The 22,302-nt window shown below is 44.2% G+C and overlaps 2 protein-coding genes and 1 long non-coding RNA gene across 4 annotated transcripts in view; 1 reads left to right on the top strand and 2 right to left on the bottom strand.

Moving 5' to 3' along the window:
* LOC121005778 (E3 ubiquitin/ISG15 ligase TRIM25-like) overlaps positions 1–22,302 on the bottom strand; it is a 965,623-nt gene that overhangs the window by 631,502 nt on the left and 311,819 nt on the right. The gene's annotated exons all lie outside the window — the stretch shown is intronic.
* The window catches only part of TMEM178B (transmembrane protein 178B), a 278,157-nt gene that overhangs the window by 148,885 nt on the left and 106,970 nt on the right, over positions 1–22,302 (bottom strand). The gene's annotated exons all lie outside the window — the stretch shown is intronic.
* Positions 1,704–9,999, top strand: LOC121005876. Its single transcript, XR_005779971.1, has 3 exons — positions 1,704–1,717; positions 2,641–2,644; positions 9,865–9,999. It is a non-coding gene; the product is annotated as an uncharacterized LOC121005876 (long non-coding RNA).

Genomic DNA, 22,302 nt, shown 5'->3' with positions numbered 1-22,302 from the left:
CATGATTTTCATGCAGGACAATGCTCCATCACACGCGTCCAAGTACTCCACAGCGTGGCTGGCAAGAAAGGGTATAAAAGAAGAAAATCTAATGACATGGCCTCCTTGTTCACCTGATCTGAACCCCATTGAGAACCTGTGGTCCATCATCAAATGTGAGATTTACAAGGAGGGAAAACAGTACACCTCTCTGAACAGTGTCTGGGAGGCTGTGGTTGCTGCTGCACGCAATGTTGATGGTGAACAGATCAAAACACTGACAGAATCCATGGATGGCAGGCTTTTGAGTGTCCTTGCAAAGAAAGGTGGCTATATTGGTCACTGATTTGTTTTTGTTTTGTTTTTGAATGTCAGAAATGTATATTTGTGAATGTTGAGATGTTATATTGGTTTCACTGGTAAAAATAAATAATTGAAATGGGTATATATTTGTTTTTTGTTAAGTTGCCTAATAATTATGCACAGTAATAGTCACCTGCACACACAGATATCCCCCTAAAATAGCTAAAACTAAAAACAAACTAAAAACTACTTCCAAAAATATTCAGCTTTGATATTAATGAGTTTTTTGGGTTCATTGAGAACATGGTTGTTGTTCAATAATAAAATTAATCCTCAAAAATACAACTTGCCTAATAATTCTGCACTCCCTGTATGGCACAATTTTTCTGTTTTGGTATAGGAATTAAAGAACATAAACAACTCTCGGCGGAGTATCGCAAAATTATAGTTTTTTTTCAAAGGTCACCTTATGTCAAATCAAGAGGTAAAGCAAGGAAGTGCACATCGAGTGTGTGGAGGTATGCCCTATATAAACAGACCGGTCATATGGGCAGTCTCTCCTTCCATCCGGTCTAAACTTATACATCCTTGTAAGTGTCACAGTAACTTTTATGCAAACACTAGGTGATGTCACACAAATAAGCTCCTGGCTGCCTCTCTGCAGTTTCACGCGTTGTATATCAAGAAGAATCTCACCTTATGTTACTTTCTTGATACTTTTCTTTAAGATGAATTTTTAGAAGCTTCAATCTCCACTCAACCCAAGATGTCTTGGCTCATATCATAAAAATAATTTATCACATCTATTCACGCACCCACCGGTATTATCATCACTGACTATCACCCTCTCCATCTTCCTCTACAAGACCAGAGTTTTATCAAAAAGACAATTTCTCTTTATAATAAGATTTAGAGGTCTGACCGACCTAAATCTTGAGATCATGACAGGAGAACTTTATGGCTCAGGAGGGATGAAAGCCGTGCTCAAAACTGACACTAACAAAGCATATACACCTAAAATCTAGCAAATATATTGTTTATATCTGTTCTCCCAGTTTTTAGTGATGACAAATTAAAATGGTCACCATTACATTTCCTAGAGGGGTGTTACTGAACTTTGTATGAATGATTTGTGGCCACTAGTCAAGCCCAGCTTGTGAGGATGGTGAACAAGTCAGTGGTGCAGGTTACCTGGAGGAGCCATTTTAAGGCCTGCAGTGTGTGGTTCGATATTGCAAGAAGGTGCTTTCTGGTAGACGATGCTAGGCATCTGGAGGCTACTTTAGATTATTTAGTGTACATGCGTCAAGCAGGGCCTTGCTGGTATCCCCTCATGGTGGGGTTGCACTGATGTCGCAAAGGAATCTCTGCTTCAGCAACCACTTAAAGGGTTTATCCAAGACTAATACAGACCTCTTAGAGTGGCCAACTCATAGTGGTGATCATACTTACCTGGTCTCTGCCGCTGGAATCAGTCTCTGTCACTCCCGGGCCGGCTCTTCCTCTCCCTGCAGCACTTCAATCAACATCCATTGATGGATGGACATGTGACCGCTGCAGCCAATCACAGGTCACAGTGGTGACCTTCTCCCATTTGCATCGTGACAACTTGTAACGTGACACAAGGAGAGCAGGTCAACTCTGTGGCCTATGATTGGTTGCAGTGGTCACGTGCCCCCTATAGATGGATGTTGATCTCAGCGAAGCGGGAGGGGAAGAGCTGGCCTGGAAGTGACACCAAACCCAGCAGCGGGAACCAGGTAAGTATGATAACCATCACAGGTTGGTCACTCTGGGAAGTCTTAATTAGTCTTGGATAACCCCTTTAAGGGGTGGATTTTTTTTTGTTAAACAAGATAGGAGATGGCCAGTGTCCTTCACTTTTAATCAGTGAATCTTGTCGGCATTATCTGAAGTATTCTCAGAATTTTTTGAAACAAGTTTATTCACAGTTGCTTTTTCTTTATTGCTTTTTTTTGCTGCACTTTGCATCAATGAACTGGTGGCTGCTCACGCATTGTTGGTGGCAGTCACAAGAGTATCAAAATTTGCGTGCTTGGATCCAAGACTGACAGAGTGAGTAGGGAGCTTGGTGGTCAGCTAGCAAATTAGAGGATGCATGCTGTCTTGTGAGTATATTGAGGATGTTTGTGACTATTTGTGTAGTTAGTGATCAATTTCTAGTACATGTTTATGTTTTTTTTTTATTAGCTTTCTATTTGAGGCAGTTTTCAAGTCTTACTAACGAGGCTGGATTTTTGTTGTGTGAAAATACTCTTTAGAATACTTGAGGCAATGGAGGCCAGTTCTCTTGACTTGGGTGAGAAGTTCTAATAATTATGTCCTATGTTCTGCCAGATTTGTAATTTCTCCTTCCACAGCTTCTTCTCTTATTTTAGGTAATGCAAATCCATAATGAAGATCATTTCTGTATACAGTACATTGGGCTGCTTGACGGAAGGAGCATCACTGTCATCAGCAGATGTCCATTGAAGAGCAACCAGAGGGTACAATAGGTACTATTGCTCCTGGAGGTAGCCAAAGTTAGTCAGGAGTTTAGGGGTCCCATAGTCCTTGTAGTACCTGCAGGGGGGAATGAGCTTGGGCATGTCAAGTTGGCAGAGCTTTTATCCTTATTCAAAACTGACTTAAAGGGGCTTTCTGGAGTCCTAGATCTGGACAGGACAGATGGGGTCCAATACCCCTCATTCCCACCTATCAGTTGCGTTGTATAGCTGCCGTCACAGGAAATTATATAATGGATAAAGCCAGAAGCACAAAGTTCAATCTACTGTGTTAGAGAACTGCAGATCAGCTCACATTCAAGTAAGTACTGAGAAACCGCTTTAAACAGCTTTTTAATAGTTGTCTATTTATTTGGGAAGATATTGTCCCTAGGAAGCACTAGAGAGAGGACAGAGACATCTATGTTGATGACACCCAACTATACAATTCATCCCCCGACATCACCCCTGCTGTACTACAGAACACCAGTGACTGTCTCTTTTTGGGTTCTCTCGATCTACTAACCTACCCAAACCTGACATCTCCCTCTCGGTGTGCGACACCATTATCACCCCTAGGTAACACACCCACTGTCTCAGTGTTACGTTTGACACTGATCTTTCCTTCAACCCCTATATTCAGTCTATCGACCACTCACGTCGCCTTCACCTCAAAAACATCTGTAGAATCCACCCATTTCTCACTATGGAAACAACAAAAACTCTCATTGTCGCCCTGATCCATTCCTGCCTCGATTATTGTAAATCACTATTAATTGGCCTTACTCTCACCAGTCTCTCCCCTCTCCAATCTATTCTCAATGCAGCAGCCAGAGTCACTTATATGTCTAACCGCTACTCTGATGCCTCTGCCCTGTGCCAGTCATTGCACTGGTTGCCCATACAGTATAGAATCCAATCTAAACTGCTTGTCCTCACCCACAAAGCTCTCCACAGTGCTGCACCCCCCTACATCTCTTCCCTCATCTCTGTCTACCACCTTACCCGTGCTCTCCGCTCAGCCAATGACTTACGACTGACTTCTACTTAGGCTACTTTCACACTTGCGGCAGGACGGATCCAACATGCTGTTCACCATGTCGGATCCGTCCTTCCACTATTTTGCCGTGCCGCCGGACCGCCTCTCTGTCCTCATTGACTATAATGGGGACAGGGGCGGAGCTCCGGCGCAGCACGGCGAAAGCCGCCGGACTAAAAAGTCCTGCATGTCCGACTTTTTAGTCGGCGAAATAGCGGAAGGACGGATCCAACATGGTGAACAGCATGTCGGATCCGTCCTGCCGCAATTGTGAAAGCACCCTTAATTCGAGCCTCTCACTCCCACTTACAAGACTTCTCCCGAGCTGTACCAGTTCTCTGGAATGCAATACCCAACTAGAAACTAGGTTAAATCACAATATACACAGTTTTTGGTGCTCCCTCAAAACAAATCTTTTTAGGGTGGCCTATCAAATCCCCTGATCTAACTCCTCTCCATATATAGCCCGTTTATCATTTCCTAGGCCTGATCCTCCACCAAACTCTCCACCGCACCCATGCACCCATGAGCACTTCATATATCATCTGGTGACTGGCTCATGCAGCTTTATATCTGCTCCCCTATTCTCCCAACATGGCTGGACCATTGTACAAAACAAGCACTTTTACCTTTTGTGTCACCCCTATCTACTCATAGATTGTAAGCTCTTGCGAGCAGGGTCCTTATTCCTCTTTTTGTAATTATTGACTTGTCTGTTGCGATCAGGGGCGTATCGTGGTGGGGAGGGGGGGGCAGAGGGGCGGTTCCCCGGGCGCCAGACTGCAAGGGGGCGCCCGGCAGCCTGAGCACTTCCAGAGAAAACCATTCTCTATGTGGCAGGCAGTGCAATGGCACATCCCACAATTGCAATTCAGTGAATTCTTTACTGAATGGCAATAACGGAACGCGCGCAGTGCGCTGCTTGAGATGGCATTCACTCACCCTAGTTGCGAGGCACAGTGCCCACAGGCTGCCTCAGCATCAGGACGCAGGGCGCACGTCATGGCCCGCTCCTCTTATATTCCAGCAGGAGGGAGACGACCATGTTTGAACGGCTGGGACCAAACCTGCAGCCAGAAGCAGCTTTTACAGACAGTGACAAGGTACTGTACTGTTATCATGACAAGGTACTGTACTGTTATCATGACAAGGTACTGTACTGTTATCATGACAAGGTACTGTACTGTTATCATGACAAGGTACTGTACTGTTATCATGTCTGTGTCAGGCTCTGAGTGCTGCATCAGTTGTAGGGTACTGTGGGAACGCCCCTACTGAAGCTGCTGTCTGCTTAGCTTACAAAGTAGGGTATTTTTCCTCCTTTGGGGCAACAACCATATTTCCCACCTCCCTGCCCCTACAGACCTGAGGTCTGTACTAATGGGGAGTCTGGTCTGGAGTCTATAATACAGTAATAGGGAGTCTGATCTGGGATCTGAGGGAGTTTGGAATGGACAGGGAACTAGCACATATGCAGTTTATCCCCAATATCAGTGAATGGACAGAACCCTCCATCAGCAGCCATGTTCCCAGCATAGCGCCGGCACACTGGTCAAGGGACCTGTGTGTAAACATGAATTATTCATTTTTATCTATCAGACTTCAGGGCCAATAGTATAAAAATGCCTATTGCTAGCTGCACATGTGCTTTTACCAGCACAGCTAGTAATATAAACTGGCCAACCCCTGTTGTAAGTGGTCTGCATAGCAGGCTCAGAGTAGTACTAGTAATATGGGCCTGGTGTGCAGAATCCAATTAGGCCCTCACAGTAATAATCCCCCTTATTAACTCCATAATGACCAAGTGCTGTATATGTACTGCACTTGGTGCTGGGCTTTAATCTGGAGCTCTTTACATGTAGGGCACCAGATTAAAGCTCCTGACTCAAATTGCTTTTTATCCTCTTTTATACCTATTCCTAGGCGTAAAAGATGGTAAATGTCTCAGGCCTGATGTCCAGTCCCCAAGCCAGCCCACGCCATGCCCCCATGGCTTCCTCTCCACTCCCAATTGGCAAAGACAGCACAAAAACACCTGTATGACAGAATACTGCTGAACGGGAATTTAAAAAGTTGCTTTTATTCGTGACTTTTTTACTCATAAAACAGATGTAGCGCACTTACTATATGACCCCCAATGAGCGCTATGCAGTGAATAAAGGAAGCAGCTACGCTAGTGGACCTGGAGATCCTGATCAGCAGGTGTCTTGGGGACTGAGCAGGGCTGCTGGGTCTTAGAAGACCCTAATCAGTTCTGTCTGTGTGAACAGGGGCATGTCCACAGGTTAGGGGGCGCGCAATACTTGGCTTGCACCGGGAGCTGGCAACCCACGTCTACGCCACTGGTTGCGATGCTATTTATGACTGTTTGTATATGAACCCCAGAACTCTAAAGTGCTGCAGAATATGTTGGCGCTATATGAATAAATTATTATTATTATTATTATTTAAACTATTGGGATAGCACACAGGCTGCTTAAAGGGGTTTTCTCATCTCAGACAATGGGGGCATATCGCTAGGCTATGCCCCCATTGTCTTATAGGTGTGGGTCCCACCGCTGGGACCTGCACCTATATCGAGAACGGAGCCCCGAAAGTGAAGGAGAGGGCACTGCGCATGCGCAGCCGCCCTCCAAAATAGCCGAGCGCTGGCTCAGCTATTGCCGTCTGCCCCATAGAAATGAATGAGAGCATGGGCTGCGCATGCGCAGCACTCTCCCATTCACTTCTATGGGAGAGGTGGGGATTAGCGCTTGGTGGTGGACGGACCCCTGGAAATCTGGGGTCCTCCAGCCACAGCGCTCCCCGCTCCATTCTCCATATAGGTGCGAGTCCTAGCGGTGGGACCCGCACCTATCAGACAATGGGGGCATGTCCTAGCAATATGCCCCCATTGTCTAAGATGGGAATACCTCTTTAATGTTAAAATTTCAAGTTTTGCATGGATGGGATGGAGTTGTGCCACGGGATGTTGGATTGAACAATTGCTATTTCCTGTTTCTAGATGATGTTCCTTTGAATGTCATAGGTTTAGATATTGAGGATGTTCATTAACTTTGCTGATTTGGGGGGTGGTTGAAGAACCAAGTAGGTCTTCTCAGTCTCTCACTTGGCGGGTAGATGGCAATGAAGGTGGTGATGATTGCTATCCTACACACTCATTGGCTAGCAGCTGATTTATGGTATAACATGAAGAAGAAATTGGATGCAAAGCATAACAAGTAACCATTGGCCCCATAGCGAAATTTGGAATGGGGCCCCATTTTACCATGACCACTTTTAACAATATGTTCAGAAGGCTTATGATTGGTCTCCCTGAGGCACAAGACTATGGCACACAGTGATGTCACAGTACAGGGATACTGTACACAGTAATGTAATAATAGTGAAATAATGTGCACAGTGAAGTCACAGTATAGGGATAGTGCACACATTGATGTCACAATATTGACATAATACAGACAATGATGTCACAGTACAGAGATAAGCAACTCAGTGAGCAAAACTGTATACAAACAGTGAGGTCACATTGCAAGAATAATGCATGTATGATGTCACAGTACAGAAATAACGTAGTGATTTAGGGTTCAGCAAATCAAACCCGAAGTGGAATTCAATCCGAATTTCAGGATAAATACAATTCGCTGCAAAGCCGAATTTCCTCGTGCTTCGTGGTAGCGAATTGATTTTAGCTGAAATAGTGTTAAAAAGAAAAAAAATCATAGTTACCTCCTCCATTTGCTCGCAACGGGCTGTCCACCGCCATCTTGACTGAACTATCTCGCATAAAGTCACATGCCATGATGTCATCACAGGCCGAGCAAGATTTCGTGCCAGATCTTCAATCAAGATGGCGGCAGCCGGCCCATCGCGAGCAAAATGAAGTATGATTTTGAAAATTTTTTACACTGTATTATTACTATCAGATGCCGCAAATCGAATTTTTGAATACTTCGCTCATCTCTAGTATTGATGTCACAGCAAAAAGAATTGCAAAAAGTAACGCCACCCAGAATGGATAATGCAACCATAAAAAGTAACCTTAAGACTCCACAGTAAAACTTAGCATGGAGTCGTATTCAATTTTCCATGGCACTTTATATACATTTCACCACTAACTGCACCTTATGGCCTCTTTCACACGGGTGCAATGCGTGAGTTGAACGCATTGCACCCGCACTGAATCCGGACCCATTCATTTCTATGGGGCTGTGCACATGAGCGGTAATTTTCACGCATCACTTGTGTGTTGCGTGAAAATCGCAGCATGCTCCTCTTTGTGCGTTTTTCACGCAACGCAGGCCTCATAGAAATGAATGGGGTTGCGTGAAAATCGCAAACATCTGCAAGCAAGTGCGGATGCGGTGCGATTTTCACGCACAGTTGCTAGGTGATGATCGGGATGGGGACCCGATCATTATTATTTTCCCTTATAACATGGTTATAAGGGAAAATAATAGCATTCTGAATACAGAATTCATAGTACAATAGGGCTGGAGGGGTTAAAAAAAAAATAATAATAATTTAACTTACCTTAATCCACTTGTTTGCGCAGCCGGCATCTCTTCTGTGTTGTTCTGTGAGGAATAGGACCTTTGATGACATCACTACGTTCATCACATGGTCCGTCACATGATCCATCACCATGGTGATGGATCATGTGACTGACCATGTGATGAGCGTAGTGATGTCATCAAAGGTCCTTTTCCTCACAGATGAAGACAGAAGAGATGCCGGCTGCGCAAACAAGTGGATTAAGGTGAGTTAAATTATTATTTTTTTAACCCCTCCAGCCCTATTGTACTATGCATTCTGTATTCAGAATGCTATTATTTTCCCTTATAACCATGTTATAAGGGAAAATAATACAATCTACACAACCTTGAACCCAAACCTGAACTTCTGTAAAGAAGTTGGGGTCTGGGTACCACAGTCAGTTTTTTATCACGCGCGTGCAAAACACATTGCACACGCACGATAAAAATTGAACAACGGAACACAATCGCAGTCAAAACTGACTGAAATTGCGTACCTACTCGCGCGGGTTTGCCGCAATGCACTGGGACGCATCCGGACCTAATCCGGACACGCTCGTCTGCAAGGGGCCTATGTCTGAGTCGAAATGTCCCCCTTTAGTAGTTGGTTGCTATGTCTCCTACCCTGGTAGTGATTCGGAGCATTGAACAGAGCACTGTGCAGTCCTTCAGGACATGTTTAAAGCAGTGCCTGTCCCACTATCCCAGCAGCACATAGTCACATCTGTGTTTGGGAGGGCTTTACAGTATGTTGGCTAGGTCCCTGCAGTCATGTGTGTATGTATGAGTATCTATGGTGAGTGCACCTTCTCTACAGATAGACTATCATCTCTCATGTATTAGGCCTCCATATCAGGGTCAGTCTGTCATAAACAGTCATTCCAGGGCCTCTCTCCAGATCTGTCACTTTCAGCTATTTCTCGCCTTCCTTCCATACAAACAAATAATCATTCTCTCCCATATTGGCAGTCGGGCTCGTAACCCAGCCAGCAGGCCCTGTTACCATAGTAACATATCCCTTGTCATGCTTCCTCAAAGCCTCCTTTGATTTCACATCCTGCAATTTGCAGCCGTCCTGCAAAAAAACATAAAAATGGTGGGAAAAATAGAAAATAAAGCCGCAGAGAATCTGCAATCAAGATATGCAAAAACTGACTCTGCAACGTGCGTCTCCCCCCCCCCCCCCCAGGGCCCCTCTATCGCGTCCCAGGTGTAGTAGGGATACCGAGTGGTGTAGTGCGGCCTAAATGTCTCTTTATGTTTGTCACGGTGCTCCTATCTGGATACCGCTGGACCCCAGGCTTTGGCTCCGAAGCAATAAATAGAGGGAATAATTGAGGGATTTGAAAGAATAACTTGAGTCCAGACCTTGAGATGAAGTTCAATGGCATCTTTACTTGAATAAACGTTTCTCCAAACAGTTTTCAGGCTTTGTCTTGGTTCCAGCAGGCTTTAGCATGAACTGGCAGGAACTCAACTCTGCTTTATCTCTTTCTCTCTGTAGTCTGACTTTGGACTCATGCACACGACCGTATGGCTTTTTTAGTGTTTTGCGGGCCGTTTTTAACGGATCAGTTTTTCCATTTTTTTGTTTCAGTAGTGTTTCTGGTTCTGTTTCGTTTTTCCATTCATTGTTTCCATATGGCATATACAGTAGACAGTAATTACATAGAAAAAATTGGGCTGGGCATAACATTTCCAATAGATGGTTCTGAAAAAATTGGAACGGATATGGAAGACATACGTAGTACATTCCGTATGAGTTCCGTTTTTTTTTGCGGACCCATTGACTTGAATGGAGCCACGGAACGTGATTTGCGGGCAATAATAGGACATGTTATAGCTTTGAACGGAATGGAAAAATTTAAATATGGAAACGGAATGCACACGGAGACACTTTTGTTGCTGACCCATTGAAATTAATGGTTTAGTATAAGTGACGCATACTGAACTAAAGAAATGGCCAGTATACTGAACGCAAAAAACATTTGTGTGCATGAGCCCTCAGTTTCAGCCAAGGAACTTTACTCCTGGCTTCTGAGGCTTTAGGCCTCTGCCTCCATGGCCAGCAGAGCTTAGGTTGATCTGGCTGGTGTGGGCACGTCCAGCAGAGATGTGCCCCTCCACTCCCTTCCCCTTGTTGGGGGTAAACTAGACCAACTCTAACTGGTCCCCACTCTTCCTTCAGGAAGTAGGGCTAGCCCACCTCTCTCCAGAGGGGGGTTAGAATAGAATGGCAAGTTCCATTCTCTCTACCTGTAGCTCTGCAGTGTCTGCTGCCTGCTGGTGAACCAGGTGTATTACATGTATAACAGATGCACATTGTGGTGAACCTGGAACAGAATACTTACTGTAGATGACATTTATGTTAGACCATTAAATACAGTAGCAGGGTGCATGAGTGGTAACACCACTTTCGGGTTGTTACAACTCTGCACCAAAACTAATACTAATCATAATGGAATTAGACGTCTCATGGCAGGAGAAGATTCCACCATTCTGCTGACTCTGATCAAAAGTGAAACTATATGGAAAATTGTTTTTTTTTCTAGGACAGCAGGGTTATAACCAATACGAGGTCCATTTTAGATCCTACAGGGGTTGTTATCACCTAGACTAGGGATGCTCAACCTGCGGCCCTCCAGCTGTTGCAAAACTACAACTCCCACCATGCCCAGATAGCTGTAGGCTGCCCAAGAATGCTAGGGTTTGTAGTTTTGCAACATCTGGACTACTGAATGGTAAACCTGCAGTCATGAAGTCACATATCCTGGTTATATCCTATATTGTTGAAAAACTATGATTTCCCATTTTGGAGCCTGGAAAAGCTGGATGACTCTCCAGTGTGAGCTGTAGTTGTTACCAGGTGTAATTATGTTACTGCCTCTCTCGCCAGACATAAATGTGGAAGACGCAGAGGAGAAAATGGATGGTCTGACTGCCTGGACAACCAAGCAACATGTGACAGCCTGTCCTGCAAAGCTCCAGTGAGCGCGCTCCTCCACTTGGATATTTGAATAAGCGACCACCTGACTCTAGATGTCTAGATGAGTCCTGACCCTTGAAGTGTAGATGATTACGTAAGGGTCTGGTCCTGCGTGTCTGTTTGTGCCAGCCCTTGATGCCTAGAAGTAGACAATTTTCCTTAAAGGGATTGTGCCAAGCATAAAAGTTACTCCCTACTGATTGGTGGGGGTCCAAGTGCTGAGACCCCCCAACAATCCCGAGGATGGAGGTCCCATATTCTCGTCCTGATGGAGCAGCAGGTTGAGCATACACCCAGCCTCTCCCTTCATTCTCTGACAGAATCTGTAATAATGGCGCTGAACCAGATGTGAACATGACCCTATTCAGAATGTGTTTGGCATTGCAGCTGGCATTATTTTTCCAGAACAATAAGGAGGGCTTGAGTGTTCAGTCTTTTATTCCGCATTGGGGTGCATTCAGTGGTTAGGGCATTGGGTTTATGAAATAATATTTGCCTGTTGAAATTTAGGGGGTACAAGGACAAGCTGTGCAGTCTCATTACCCATGAATCCATCTGTCCATGAATGGCCACCACTAGTCTTCATGAATGTCGCCCCTGTAACTGGACCTGAGCAGCCAGGGTAAGGATGGTGGAAGCGGGCAGAGATAGCTTGCAGAAGTCCAGCAGGCTGAAGCAATGCGCTGAGCCAGCACCGACCTAATACATCCAGAATGAGACGGGATTACAACTGTAATAGAAATGGCTGATTTCTTTAAAATTACCGACATAAATATCCGCCTGTTCCTGTGGGGGTCTTTAGTAATTCTCCTGAATAGTGATTTCTCTTCTCAGGTTAAGCTGATACATGAATAGAACATGAAAAAATGTCCATTAATCCTTTATGTCTCTATAAAGAAGCAGATTGCATCCGGGTGATTAGAAAGCCCTTTAATTTATGGACCGCCGCATAAAAATGACGGTGCACAAAGGCACTTTTATCTATCTATCTATCTATCTATCTATCTATCTATCTATCTATCTATCTCATATCTATCTATCTATCTATCTATCTATCTATCTATCTATCTATCTATCTATCTATCGTATCTATCTATTATCTATATCTATCTATCTATCCATCTCATATCTATCATAATCTATCTATCTATATAATATCTATCTATCTATCTATCTATCTATCTATCTCATATCTATCTCATATGTATCTCTTCTATCTATCTATCTATCTATCTAACTATCTATTCTATTCTATTCTATTCTATCTATCCCATATCTATCTATCTATCTATCTATCTATCTATCTATCTATCTCATATCTATCTAATATACACTCACCTAAAGAATTATTAGGAACACCATACTAATACGGTGTTGGACCCCCTTTTGCCTTCAGAACTGCCTTAATTCTACGTGGCATTGATTCAACAAGGTGCTGATAGCATTCTTTAGAAATGTTGGCCCATATTGATAGGATAGCATCTTGCAGTTGATGGAGATTTGAGGGATGCACATCCAGGGCACGAAGCTCCCGTTCCACCACATCCCAAAGATGCTCTATTGGGTTGAGATCTGGTGACTGTGGGGGCCATTTTAGTACAGTGAACCCATTGTCATGTTCAAGAAACCAATTTGAAATGATTCGAGCTTTGTGACATGGTGCATTATCCTGCTGGAAGTAGCCATCAGAGGATGGATACATGTTCTCATTCTGTTTACGCCAAATTCGGACTCTACCATTTGAATGTCTCAACAGAAATCGAGACTCATCAGACCAGGCAACATTTTTCCAGTCTTCAACAATCCAATTTTGGTGAGCTCGTGCAAATTGTAGCCTCTTTTTCCTATTTGTAGTGGAGATGAGTGGTACCCGGTGGGGTCTTCTGCTGTTGTAGCCCATCCACCTCAAGGTTGTGCGTGTTGTGGCTTCACAAATGCTTTGCTGCATACCTCGGTTGTAACGAGTGGTTATTTCAGTCAACGTTGCTCTTCTATCAGCTTGAATCAGTCGGCCCATTCTCCTCTGACCTCTAGCATCCACAAGGCATTTTTGCCCACAGGACTGCCGCATACTGGATGTTTTTCCCTTTTCACACCATTCTTTGTAAACCCTAGAAATGGTTGTGCGTGAAAATCCCAGTAACTGAGCAGATTGTGAAATACTCAGACCGGCCCGTCTGGCACCAACAACCATGCCACGCTCAAAATTGCTTAAATCACCTTTCTTTCCCATTATGAGATTCAGTTTGGAGTTCAGGAGATTGTCTTGACCAGGACCACCCCCCTAAATGCATTGAAGCAACTGCCATGTGATTGGTTGACTAGATAATTGCATTAATGAGAAATAGAACAGGTGTTCCTAATAATTCTTTAGGTGAGTGTATATTGAATAATCCATCTATCCATCTATCTATCTATCTATCTATCTATCTATCTATCTATATATCTCATATCTATCTAATATATATCATAATCTATCTATCTATCTATCTCATATCTATCTATCTATCTATCTATCTATCTATCTATCTATCTATCTATCTATCTAATCTATCTATTATCTATATCTATCTATCCATCTCATATCTATCATAATCTATCTATCTATCTACAACAAAACAAAAAATGTCAGGCAGCACAGCAGTAAATAAGTAGGACGGAGTGCCAGTGGCTGTAGAGGCGATCCACACACCAAACAATAGAAACAAAACGAACTCCACGGCACTTCCAAAGAAAAACGTGCGTTTATTCACCAAATAGCAGCAACGTTTCAGTCCTCTCAGTGGGACTTTTCTCAAGCAGTGACAACAATATCTATCTATCTACAGTGGATATAAAAAGTCTACACACCCCTGAGTAAAATGTCAGGTTTCTGTGATGTAAATAAATGAGACAAAGATAAATCATTTCAGAACCTTTTCCACCTTTAATGTGACCTATAAACTGTACCACTCAATTGTAAAACAAACTGAAATCTTTTAGGTGGAGGGAAGAAATAATATAAAAATAAAATAATATGGTTGCATAAGTGTGCACACCCTTAAACTAATACTTTGTTGAAGCACCTTTTGATTTTATTACAGCACTCAGTCTTTTTGGGTATGAGTCTATCAGCATGGCACATTTTGACTTGGCAAGATTTGCCCACTCTTCTTTGCAAAAACACTCCAAATCTGTCAGATTTGAGGACATCTCCTGTGCACAGCCCTCTTCAGAACACCCCACAGATTTTCAGTCGGATTCAGTTCTGGGCTCTAGCTGGGCCATTCCAATACTTTAATCTTCTTCTGGTGAAGCCATTCCTTGGTTGATTTGGAGGTATGCTTTGGGTCGTTGTCATGAAAGATGAAGTTCCTCTTCATGTTCAGCTTTCTAGCAGAAGCCTGAAGATTTTGTGCCAATATTGACTGGTATTTGAAACTGTTCATAATTCCCTCTAGCTTAACTAAGGCCCCAGTTCCAGCTGAAGAAAAACAGCCCCTTGGCATGATGCTGCCACCACCATGCTTCACTGTGAGTATGGGGTTCTTTTGGTGATGTGCAGTGTTGTTTTTGCCCCAAACATATCTTTTAGAATTATGGCCAAAAAGTTCAACCTTGGTTTCATCAGACCATAACACCTTTTCCCACATGCTTTTGGGAGACTTCAGATGTGTTTTTGCAAAATGTAGTGGATGTTTTTCTTCGTAAGAAAAGGCTTTCATCTTGCCACTCTACCCCATAGCCCAGATATATGAAGAATACAGGAGATGTTGTCACATGTACCACACAGCCAGTACTTGCCCGATATTCCTGCAGCTCCTTTAATGTTGCTGTAGGCCTCTTGGTAGCCTCCCAGACCAGTTTTCTTCTCTCGTCTTTTCATAAATTTTGGAGGGACGTCCAGTTCTTGGTAATGTCACTGTTGTGCCATATTTTCTCCACTTGATGACGACTGTCTTCACTGTGTTCCATGGTATATCTAATGCCTTGGAAATTCTTTTGTACCCTTCTCCTGACTGATACCTTTTAACAATGAGATCCCTCTGATGCTTTGGAAGCTCTCTGTGGACCATGGCTTTTGCTGTCGGATGCGACTAAGAAAATTTCAGGAAAGACCAACTAGAGCAGCTGAACTTTATTTGGGGTTAATCAGAGGCACTTTAAATGATGGCCGGTGTATGCTGACTCCTATTTAACATGATTTTGAATGTGATTGCTTAATTCTGAACACAGCTACATCCCCCGTTATAAGAGGGGGTGCACATTTACGCAACCACATTATTTTAGCTTTTTTTTGTTTTCTTCCCTCCACCTAAAAGATTTCAGTTTGTTTTTCAATTGAGTTGTACAGTTTATAGGTCACATTAAAGGTGGAAAAAGTTCTGAAATGATTTACCTTTGTCTCATCTTTTTACAGCACAGAAACTTGACATTTTAACAGGGGTGTGTAGACTTTTTATATCCACTGTATCTATCTATCTATCTATCTATCTATCTATCTATCTATCTATCTATCTATCTATCTATCTATCTATCTATCTATCTATCTATCTATCCTAAGTGCCCAACAGATGTTCTGTATATCCAGAGGCTTACAAAACCCTCCATATATTCTGCTTTCTTGTCCACCATTACAAACATAAAGGGCGGGTGCTATGAGGATAATACTGAGACTAGACTCATGAAATGTTAAAATCCAAATTTACAGGAGAACAATGTGATCAATATTTAATATTATAAGAATGTACGCCATGATTCATGTTTATTTTTTAACCACTCAGTATAAAAAATGCAAGATACGCAGTATGCAAAATGCTTACAGTTATGATGTGTTACTGCAGGATGAGAAGATCACAGTACAGAGGCACATCAGTCAAGGCTACTTTCACATTAGCGTTTTGGCTTTCCCTTTGTGAGATCCGTCATGGGCTCTCACAAGCGGTCCAAAACGGATCAGTTTTGCCCTAATGCATTCTGAATGGAAAAGGATCCGCTCAGAATGCATCAGTTTGCCTCCGATCAGTCACCATTCCGCTCTGGAGGTGGACACTATAACGCTGCCTGCAGCATTTTTCTGTCCGCGATGTGGTGCGGAGCAAGACGGATCCGTCCTGTCACACAATGTAAGTCAATGTGGACAGATCCGTTTTCTATTGTGTCAGAGAAAACTGATCCGTCACCATTGACTTACATTGTCATGGCTATAGAAGACATAATACAACCTGATCCATTCATGACGGATGCATGCGGTTGTATTATTGTAACGGAAGCGTTTTTGCAGATCCATGATGGATGCGCAAACAACGCTAATGTGAAAGTAGCCTTACACAGCACAAAAAGCGACATCTGCACATCACAGCTTCTAATGTTTTGTCCACTAGGTGGCACTGGAGAGCAACCAAATGTAAATGCTGTAACCTGTTTCCCCGAAAATAAGACAGTGTCTTATATTAATTTTTTGCTCCAAAAGATGCGCTAGGTCTTATTTTCAGGGGATGTCTTATTTTTCTATGAAGAAAAATACGGTAAACATTTATTGTTGAACAAAAAAAAAAGGAAATTAGGATGGGGAGGGGGATCACTTAAAATGGCACAGGGTGATCAGAGAAGGGAATCAAAATGACACAGGGGTATCAGGGTGGGGAGGGGGATCACTTAAAATGACACAGGGTGATCAGAGAAGGGAATCAAAATGACACAGGGGTATCAGGGTGGGGAGGGGGATCACTTAAAATGACACAGGGGGATCAGAAGGGGGAATCAAAATGGTACAGGAGAATCGGAGGGGGGGGCTTACTATAGCATTTTAGTACCTCCTTCTGATCCTCCTGTGTCATTTTGATTCCCCCCTCTGATCCCCCTGTGTCATTTTAAATGATCCCCCTCCCCACCCTGTGTCATTTTGATTCCACCCTCTGATCACCCTGTGTCATTTTAATTACCGTTTTTAGTCTCCCCCCCCCCATCTTCACCAGACATCCCCCACCTTCCATCAGATATTCCCCCCCCCCTACCTGTCACCCCGTCCCCTGTGTGTCCGTGCCAGCCAAGTTGTGAGACTCCATCAGGGCAGAGCGAGCAGCGAGCGGAAGAAGGCGGCAGCTTGTCCTGGCGGCGGCTGCGGCCAATCAGTGAGCTCCTTACATGCTGGGGTGGCTTTCTTTATAATCGGGGAGGCATTATGTCCGGCCGATGATTTATAATTGGGGAGTCATTATGTTCGACGGATGCTTTATAATCGGGGAGGCATTACGGTATGTTTGGCCGATGCATTATAATCGGTAAAGGCCTTATTTTCGGGGGATGCTTTATTATCGGAGAGGCCTTATTTTCGGGGGGATGCCTTATATTACAGCAATAGGCAAAACTAGAGGTAGGTCTTATTTTCGGGGGATGTCTTATTTTCGGGGAAACACGGTAGCACTAGTTCTTACCTACAAGGACAACACTTGTATGAGAAGGAAGAGATGATTGGATGCAAAGTACCTTTTTTTTATGTTGTATAACAATGTCTTTGTTAAAGTACTGGAGGGGGTTTGCTGAGATGGGTGAGGTAAAAAGAATCCAGATGGGTGAGATAAAAGGCTGTATAGTTTGCTGGAACTGATTTATTCAGACTTTATTTATGGGATGGATGTTTTTTTGGAATGGTAGGTAGGATTGGTAGAGGACCTACCATTCCACTCCACGGAAGTACAGCTGTTACCCCTAGCCTGAGTAGTTCTCAGGTTTAGTGACTGGAGTTGTTACTAGAGAATAAATAGAGGACTCAGACCCAGAGTCAGGGCCTTGAAGCTGGTAGACCCATCTCCTCTAAAGGCCTGATCTCCTTGTGACGTGTACCTAGCTGAGGTACATATACTGTTGATGTACTTTAGTAAGTGCCCAGATGGACAAGGCTGATTTTGTGATTTGTGTTTGTTTGTGCTGGCGTGTCTTCACCCAAGTGATTGCACAACTTATTTGTCCTGTATTCTGCTCAATGCTAAATTAAATGAAGTGGACTTTTAAAACTGCTGGGTCAAGGGAAGTCTGTCACTGCCGGTCCTGTTCCCACATGCAGATCCCTAATGTTGTTAAAAACTTTCCTTTCATATGATGTACATACGCATCATTCACATCTGCAGCATTCCCCTTATGATCTGAAGCAGACGATGGGAGCGATAATGGTGCAGGAAAAGGAAGGGGCACTTTTTCTTCACCTGGGGTGCACCCTGGTTCTGGGCTCCTGCCTGATGGTATTCTCGTGATGTTAGGTGCTTGTATGGGTGTACGGCAGGGTGTGTGAAATGCAAGCGTATGGTGTGGGAGCCATTACCCAGGCCAAACGTAGCAGAACAAACACCTTTTTTGCTTAAGTGCAAAAAGGGAGTTGTAGTACATCCAAATATAGAAGACACAGTTCCATTTGTACACGGTGCAATTCTGTCCCAGATAACGACATGTGGCCTTTGGCAAGGTTGCGAGTTATGGCCCTCCTTCCTCTCAAGTCTCTTCTTGCAGAATCTATGGTGGGCATTAGTACTTTTGCAATAGCAGCTGTAATGTCCATGTGGGATGAAGGGTTTTAGTGATATGACTGGGTAAGTCGTGTCCAGGTGTAATGGGTGTCTTAATAGTATCCCTCACTGCAGCAGGGTCATAATAGCTGGAGACCCATCTCCATACAACATTTAAGTGTGTGAGCTCCGGCAAGGTGAACAGAGTTAGCACTGAACTCTTGCGATACTTTAGTGATTACGAATTTGCCTCGCTGGAGCCTATACATTTGATGTACGGAGATGAATCTCCGTCAGGAAGCAGAAGACATTTACCACTGGGTCCTCTCTTGATGGTTGAAGGAAAGTGCTGTGAGTCTGTCATCAAGCAGGAGAAGTTTACCACTGGGCCCCTTCTCACTACAGAGATAGGTTGAGATACAGTAGCTCATCAGTATCTGATCGGTGTGGGTTTTGACACCTGGTACCCCCCGTTGATCAGCTGTTTGAAAAGGCAGCGGAACTCCTCTGAGCGCCACTGCTTTCTCTCAGCTTTTCCTAAGCCACTGATGACACATTCATCGGTCACATGGCCTAGGAGCAGCTCAGCCCCATAGAAGTGAATGGGGCTCAGTTGCGATACCAAGCACAGCCGCTATTTAATGTACTGCGCTGTGCTTGATAAGGTGTTGGACCCCCAGCAATCAGATACTGATGACCTATCCTGAGGATAGGTCATCAGTATAAAAATCTCAGAAAACCCTTTTAATCTTCTGCTGATCTGTTCTATCCTTGTGTGGTGGATAGGGAATAGGAACCCCACCGATCATGAGAACGGGGACCCCATACCCCCTGTAAACAATGGCAGGAAAATTCTGATTGACTTTTTCAATGGCTTTCAATGTGTCATGTCAGGTAGGGAACAGTGCAGACCTAACCACCAGTGATGGCCAGTTTGCAGTATTCGCCAGCGAACACATGCGGGCTGCCATCTTGACTCACAAGTCCGGCGATGCACAGGTAAGCCCTTACCTGTGCCGCGAGCCGGTCTGAAACAAATGCGGTCTCCGGGAGCAGGCAGTTTGAGAACAGCCCGATGAAGGCCCCCGGCGGCTGTTCTCGGAACTGCCTGCTCCCAGTGAGCGCATTTGTTTCAGATCGGCTCATGGCACAGGTAAGGGCTTACCTGTGCATCGCCGGAATTGTGAGTCAAGATGGCAGCCCGCATGTATTCGCTGGCGAACACTGCGAACTGGCCATCACTGCTGACCACTACCCACACCACTGTCCCTACTTACTTGGACGATCTGCCCTAAACGAGGGCCCCCAACTGGTCGACGGGCTCAGACCTGACTAAGTGGGCAGGATCTACTTAGAAAAGACAAAAGGGGACGTCAGAAAGATTGCCGTTCAGTGGGCATTTCGCATCACGGATGCGGACCCATTTACTTGAATGGGTCCGACAATCAGGAGATGCATTATGGTGCGGAACGGAAGCACAGAACGGAACCCTACGGAAGCACTACGGAGATAGAACATGTCCTATCTTTTTGCGGAACGGACGGATCGCGGACCCATTTAAGTGAATGGGTCCGCGATCTGCTGCGGCTGCCCCACGGACTGTGTTCGTGCATTGCGGCTCGTATTTTGCGGGCCGCAGCACGACCACGGGGTGCACACGTTCGTGTGCAGGGGGCCTAATATACAAGCAGGGTCAAAACCAGGAGATAACGACCAGGAATCCACATGAAACACAAACTTAGGGTCCATTCACACGTCCGTAGTGTATTGCGGATCCGCAAATTGCAGATCCACAATACACCCGGCCAGCACCCCCATAGAACTGCCTATTCTTGTCCACAATTGCGAACAAGAATAGAACATGTTCTATTTTTTTTGGGAGCCGCGGACCGGAAGATCGGGGGCGCGCTCCGGAAATGCGGATGAGTACAGCACACTGTGTGCTGTCCGCATCTCTTTCGGCCCCATAAAGAATTAATGGATCCGGATTCGTTCCGCAATGTTGCAGAACGGACCTGGACCCATTCTACTGACGTGTGAATGGACCCTGATGCCTCTTGCACACAAACGTTTTGTTTTCCATTTACGTTCAGTTTTTTGCGTTCCGTATACGGACTGTATATGGAACCATTTATTTCCATGGATCTGCAAAAAAAACGTAAGGTACTCAGTGTGCATTCTGTTTCTGTATTTCCGTTCAAAGATAGAACATGTCCTATTATTGCCCGCAAATAACGATCCATGGCTCTATTCAAGTCAATGGGTCCGCAAAAAAAAAAACGGAAAGCATCCGGAATGCATCTGTATGTATTCCGTATCCGTTCCGTTTTTGCAGAACCATCTATTGAAAATGTTATGCCCAGCCCAATTTGTTAATGTACTTACTGTTTAAACATTATTACATGCTTCCGTTTCCGTTTGCAATTCACAAAAAAACTAATCACAAGCGGAAACCAAACGGAAAAATGGAACAGCAAAAACAGAATGGAAACACTACTGAAACAAAAAAACGGAAAAATCGATCAGTTTAAAACGGATCGCAAGACCATACGGTCGTGTGCGCACACGAACGTATTTTCTTTCCTTGTCCGTTCCGTTTTTTTGTGGACCGTATACGGAACCATTCATTTCAATGGGTCTGCAAAAAAAACTGAAGTTAATCCGTGTGCATTCCGTTTCCGTATGTCTGTATTTCCGCTCCGCAAAAAAATAGAACATGTCTGCATTACGGACAAGGGTAGTACTGTTCTAGTAAGGTCCAGCTGTTCTGTTGTTCCGCAAATATATGGAATGCACACAGATGTCATGTATTTTTTGCGGATCCGTTTTTTGCAGACTGCAAAATACATACAGTCATGTGCATGAGGCCTAAGCGTGTGAGGCAAGAAGACCAATCACAGGCAACTGTGGTCAGCAGTTGCCTGTTTAAATATCCTGCCGACAGGAACCAAATGACGCTGGGGCCTAGTCTCATTAGCCGATCAGCCACACTGTCAACTGGGCTGGTTGCCTCGGTAACGAAGTGCCGCCAGCGACGCCACATTAGAGGGGACCGACTAGCTGCAAGAGCATGGACAGGTAAGTACCTGACACAGTGGCTTATGTGACGTGATATCACACTCAAGTTTAGAACTGCTACACTTATATTTGTTAGTTTTAGGCTACATGCACACGACCGTATATGTTTTGCGGTCCGCAAATTGCGGCTCCGGAAAAAAAAACGGATGACATCTGTATGTCATCCGTTTTTTTATTTGCGGATACATTGTAACAATGCCTAAAACAGTCAAGAATAGGACATGTTCTATTTTTTTGGGGGGCTACGGAACGGACATACGGATGCGGACAGCACACGGTGTGCTGTCCGCATTTTTTGCAGACCCTTTCAAATGAATGGGTCCGCATCCTATCCGCAAAAAAAACGGAACGGACACGGAAACAAAATAAGTTTGTGTGCACGAGGTCTTAATTGTAG

Source organism: Bufo bufo, chromosome 1, assembly GCF_905171765.1.
Source record: "Bufo bufo chromosome 1, aBufBuf1.1, whole genome shotgun sequence".
Classification (NCBI taxonomy): domain Eukaryota; kingdom Metazoa; phylum Chordata; class Amphibia; order Anura; family Bufonidae; genus Bufo; species Bufo bufo.
This window is presented reverse-complemented; position numbering and strand designations above follow the sequence as displayed.